The sequence below is a fragment of the Nicotiana tabacum genome, chromosome 15 (assembly GCF_000715075.1).
Source record: "Nicotiana tabacum cultivar K326 chromosome 15, ASM71507v2, whole genome shotgun sequence".
Lineage (NCBI taxonomy): Eukaryota > Viridiplantae > Streptophyta > Magnoliopsida > Solanales > Solanaceae > Nicotiana > Nicotiana tabacum.
In genome coordinates, this window is record NC_134094.1 from 564,928 (window position 1) to 571,086 (window position 6,159).

Sequence of the window (6,159 nt, forward strand, 5' to 3'; positions counted from 1 at the left end):
TGAAGTTGAACCGAGCAAAGTGTGCGTTCGGAGTCCCCGCTGGAAAACTATTGGGTTTCATTTTAAGCAGGAAGGGGATAGAACTGGATCCATCAAAATTCAAGGCCATCCAGGAATTACCGCCGCCAAAGAGCAAGAAAGATGTCATGAATTTCCTGGGAAAATTGAATTACATTAGTCGTTTCATTGCCCAGTCCACGGTAATCTGTGATCATGCATTTGTGCCTAAAGTGAGAGTACGAATTCTCGATTGTATTAATTACCTGTTGTGGAAGATATAGAAGTGGCAAGAATAAAGCTCAAGGTTCAAGTTATAATACAAGATGTTTGGACTAATAGCCCGAAAGTGTCAGAATCATTCAAATGGAAAGATAAGTCGAGAATGGATAGTCAACACGTATGCCTTTGGTGAATAAGAATTTTCAAATGAATATTGATGGATCATGGAAAATAGATTGAGATTTCGATGCCAACTAGTGTTGTCAGAATAGAGCCAGAGCGTACAAAAGATTATATTAGAGGAGGTGAAAGAGGGAACCTCAAAAGAGTAAGGCCCTAATCTAGAATTTAGATTTTCAGTCAAGATGTTAAAATGATCGGTCACTGTGACTGTCACCACTAATGAGTACGTCAAAGGTACAAAGAAGAAAATACAATAGTTCCAAGATAAATGGGAAGGTAGTATCTCAAATTATCGTGATGAGGTGTCGATGAATGATTAAAAAAATTCAAATTGGTAAGAGAATGTGAATCAACCAAGTTTGTAGAAATCACATTGTGACTTATAAGAATGAAGGCTTATTTGGGATAATATCAAGAATGAACAAAAGCATTTAAAAAATAAGGGGGGGGGGGGTATAAGGAAACTCTCAAAATTTTTAGAAAGTGGACAAGTTAAGATACAAGAGATGATTTGCACTCTCGCTATGGATTGGAAGACTCTCGACATGACGAAGTTGTCATTATGGTAATGTCACATGTAAGGAAGTAAATTGTAGAAATAAAGTGTCACGTATGGGCACAAATTCAGGGTATTCAAAGCATATCATAAGTATGAGAAGGGTAGGTGAACTTTGAATGCCTCACAGTTAACGAATGAGATACTAACAGATGCTAACATTCAATAATGCATACCAATGTATGTGTGGATGAGATAGGTGGACTTAAATGGGTAAGTAAATAAAATTAAGACATGCTATACATAAAAGTGTACCTTGAAAAGGTACAAGAAACAACATAGGTTACTAAAGGAGGTAAAATGATGTGGAATGACAACCTTGGGTTTGACTAGTTAAGTTCGTCCTTTTGAACTTGTGGGAATTGAGAATTTTCAAATGTAAGCTCCAAAGTACTTATGCATGTGTCAAGTGGAGCGATTAAATTAGGATTTATGAATTATGAGAACTGGACGTTTTAAATAATGTATGAGGCAAAGTAATCATTTATGACAAGTTGTCAATACTATATATGTTGTGGGAACTAGGCTCTAAACTATAAGAGTTTACTTTTACCTTTCTCAGAGCAATCTGATCGCTTAAGGCCCAAGAGCTTTAAAATAGTAAGGGTACGTATGGGAGTTGAGAGGTTACAAGTGTCCAAATACTATAGAGTGATGCATTAGGAATCCCTAACATATTATGCACGGGGATGGGATTGAAGATACTATGGAGGTACAAAAGAAATTACCATACGATGATCGGGTACCCACGAACTAGATTCCATGAATTATGGAAAACATATAGTACTTATATTAATTGCATGAAGCATGATGATGTAAAGATGGGATATTAACTATAGTTAAAAAAAATAAAATTGTTAGGGTGGCGACATGAAGATGGATTGTACGCTTCTTACATATAACATTCTGAAAGTGGTGCATGTTATGGTAAATTGTATGAATGTTATATGGGTTTAGCATGAAGGAGTCGTACTTGTTAAAATACATAAGCATAGACTGTGAGGTGTAAGGTAGTCATACTTGCTAGAAAGGTATTTCAACATGGATTGAAGGGTATAATGTCGGAAAAAGGGGTTCTGTAGATAAAACGAACTTGAAAGGTGATATGCTAACCATATTATTGTTGTAAGAGCAGGAAATGATGATACTTATCAACATAAATTGCGGTTAGAAGTATCATGATACTTTAGTATGGAAAGGAACAAGGAAATCTTTAACAAGAATAACCATTCTATCCTATTTTCAAAACAAAAAGCAATACAAGTGTAATGATGAAATAAAGTTGGGGTTTGATGAAACAAAAATGGTGAAATGAGATTTCGAGTTGGGGAATAAAAACTTGTGGCAGCATGTGAGCATGTATATGATTAGATGTAAGTTTACCTATGAGGTAGGAATTTAATGAAGTCTTGGAGTGTTAGGTTCGAGCTTAAGAATTGGGTTTTACGCTTAAGTGGGGGAGCGTCACCGCAGGTAAGAGTAACCTTAAAGGTGATGATTGGGAAAAAGAGAAGTTTTATTCATTAAAGACATATTAAAAAAAAATCTTCGATAAGATTTCTGATGAAATGAGTAAAGTTGTCGTATAGTGCTGGTATGGGGATCACATGCTTATCACGAGCAATAATTATAGTGTTCAACATTGGGATTATTAAAAGGTACTATCTAATAGACAAATATTTAATGAGCTACTTGAATAGATTCTTATAACTTTGGAGCATGTGTCACATGAATTAAATTCAAGCAATGGCGAAAATAAGGAGGTACTTTGGTCATATGTTGGATTTAGTAAAAAAAAAAAAATGTTATAAATAAGGATAAAGTATGTGCATACTTGGAATGAAACGAGTCAAGAAAAGATTATATTATGCATATTCCCAAATACGAAATACTCTTGCAAACCAAAGCAATGTACTCCAGTAAGAATCATGGGGTTAGAAAAGAAAAAGAATCTAAAAGGTGCAAGTATATCCTAATAGCATTGTCACCTGGGAGTTGGAAGCCTAGAATCCATGATAATATTCCTATGGTAGGCATAATAACAAATACAATATAAAGGTATGGTAGAAAAATATCACAAAGGACACGGTGGTATCTATGAGTTGGTTAAGGTTAAGAGAATAGAAATATGTACCCTGATGTTCAGGAATGGATGGTAAACTTGCACCACAAGGAGGAAGTGGAATGAATATTTGTGTACTGAACTTGTTAGCTATGGTCTTTATCAAATTGAGGTCTAAAGCAAATTCAAAAGTTACAAGTACAAGTGAAGGTGTAAATCACTCACATGATGGATGAACCTAAGTAAGATAAATATTTTATTAATCTTTGGAAGGAATAAAAGAACATTCCAAAATATCTTTGATGATTAGTGAATATTAAAAGTTTTAAGTGGGAAGACTTTTCCTAGAAACAGAATTCATAAAGGACAACAAACTAATTTGAAAGTATTCGTTATAAGGAAATTTTGAGACTACGAGTCGGAATGAACAAGTTTTGTAGATATCAAGTGGACAATATAACTTCAATCTCATAAACTGTGAGATATTTCCTGGAGAAAGCTAAGAAATAAAGGGAGCATGATAATCGGTTATTGTTTATTAAGGAAGTCCAATCACAGATAGATTTTTGATTAATTTGAAGATACTTTTCAGGTACAACTTGACGTATGCATGACTAAAGAAAATGCAGGCATGTATAATAGTAATATGAGAGCTATGTATAGTAGAAATTATTGATATTGAATGGTATTCATATATGTTACAAGTTAAAAGTTTTAAAGATTTACATTTGATGCCTTATGGTATATGTACGGCCGAGTAGGGTCAAGATGGTACATTATATTATGTATTGTTGGTTATTGAGTGATATTGTTATTGGTGCCCGTGTGGGGGCTTATTCTGGACAGGTTAAAGTTTTTGGATAGTCCAAGTTATAGGGAAAACTCTGCCGAAAGTTTTTAGAATTTGTAAAGATAGCCAAATTTTGAGGACCATAAGTAAGTTGAGATTTTGGAAAGAAAATATAAGACCCATATAGTCATAAGTTCCTATGCATAATGGTTGGAGGCAAAAGGATGGTAAATCTATTCTTATAAGTGACTTGTAAAACATTCGAGGATGAATGTTCTTAAGTGGGGGAGAATGTAGCACCCCGAAAAATTTTGAAGTACTTAAGAGCTATTAAAAAAGTTGATGTGCGCTAATTATATTATTTTATGTGCAGAAGAGGACTATTAATATGATGGATATCAATTAGATATGATAATAAGTGTATAATGCATATTATAAGCGATGTGGGGTCTAAGGATAGCCCTAAGTCCAAGTAACGTTAGAAATTACATGATAGACTAAAGTTCTAAATGAGTACGCACATGACTAAACTTTGGACTTTCATATATACATATATATAAGGAGTTATGTGATGTACAACTTTAAAATGAAATATCTTCGAGTCTAGTTTCTAATGCTTCAAACCGTTTGTCATTTGGACATTCCTACAAGAAGTTATGACAAAATTACCAAAGGCTGGCAGAGGAGTCTGCGGATGCGAAGCATCTGGGGCCACGTCCGAAAGAAAGACTGGCAGTGAAGTGCTGCCATAGCATCCAGGTCCGCATCCGAGCTTCGAAGAGAAGTGAACTGGGGATGCAAAGTATCCGAGGCCGCATCCGAAACCCAAAAATCTGGGCCTATAAATACAAGGTCGGGGGAAGAGAGTATTTTGAGTATTTGGGGGTTAGGGTTCTTGAGGTGAAGGGGGGCGATTTTGAGCTCAAATCAAGTCCAATCAACTAAGGTAAGTAGTTAATGATGTTTTGGGTTGATTCTTACTCAATATACATAGTTCTAACATCATTCTTGCATCCAAATGCTTTATTCATCATCAAATCCTCAAGAACACTAAAATCACCAAAGTTGTGATTTTTCAAGATTGAGCTAAGAGGTAATTTCAATGCTTCAAACCCATTTATTATGAGTAGTTAGAAGTATTTGTTACAAGTTTTAATGGTTGAAAGATTGGATTATAAAACTCTAGTTCATTGCATGAATAGTACTTTTGAGAAAATAAGAGAGAAGATGAATGGTAATCTTGGCTATAAAATTTATGAATACAACGAACCTATGGAATAATTTGTTAGCAAAAGATGGAAGTGTTCAACTAGGTAATCACCCAATTGTATATTTTGCAAGTGTTGATTATAGAAGACGATAAATAGTAACTTGGTGTCATTGGACAATTGATGTAGTATCAGTAATGACTTCGAATGGGTATTAAAACATAAGAATGAAGTTGAACAGCCTAGCATGTATATATATTTAGTGATTTGAGTTGTTGGAGGCTTGTAGCCAACTTATGAGCTATATATGGATATTGATCAATATCTTAGGTCATATTTTGTTGTAATTAAGATATCGAACTGTATATATCAACTTGTCGGTGATGTTGAGCATTTTAATCAACATTGGAATGATGGGGGAGGATTGAAGGCTTGTGAATGTTAATAAAGCAAAATCAAGGTAAGTTAATTAAAACTTACTCTTCTTGAGGGACTTTCTCTAAAAGCATGTTTCGAGTTAATACTTAAGTTATTTGCAAATGTGCTTTCGTGCTTGTGGGGACAAACAAGTACGGATGTCTCCTTGTATTAAAATATTATGTTGCATATGTGGTGTCATGTTGTTTTATAAAATTTAATTTTAAATCTTGTTGGAAAAATGACACTCAAGGTAAATGTTATAATTTTTTATCAAAACTTACGTATTGACAAAAGTATACATATTTGAGTGCTAAAGATAATGGAAAGTATTTCTTTTGGAAATTGATGAGCCAAATGACACTTGTGGTATCTTTTAAAAATTGATATTAAATTGCTAAAAGCTTTAGCATGTAAAAGGTTGTTTATTTAATTTTGGTTCAAATGATTTAGATTTTCTATAAATGCTATGAGTTGATAAAAATAGATCCTTTGAAGCTACTATGCTATGAATCTATTTTTGAAGTATCAAATGTTTTGGGAGTTACTTGTGTTCACCGAAATTGACTTCAGATATATTGTGTTTGTTGTCATGAAACTACATATGCCGGTGTAGGCATATATGGCCACTTTGTGGTATAGACTATGGCAGAGTGCTCTCCCTCGAGAGAGTACTATTTTGTGCTATTATTAGCATGGCTGAGTCGATTCGTACGACACTACG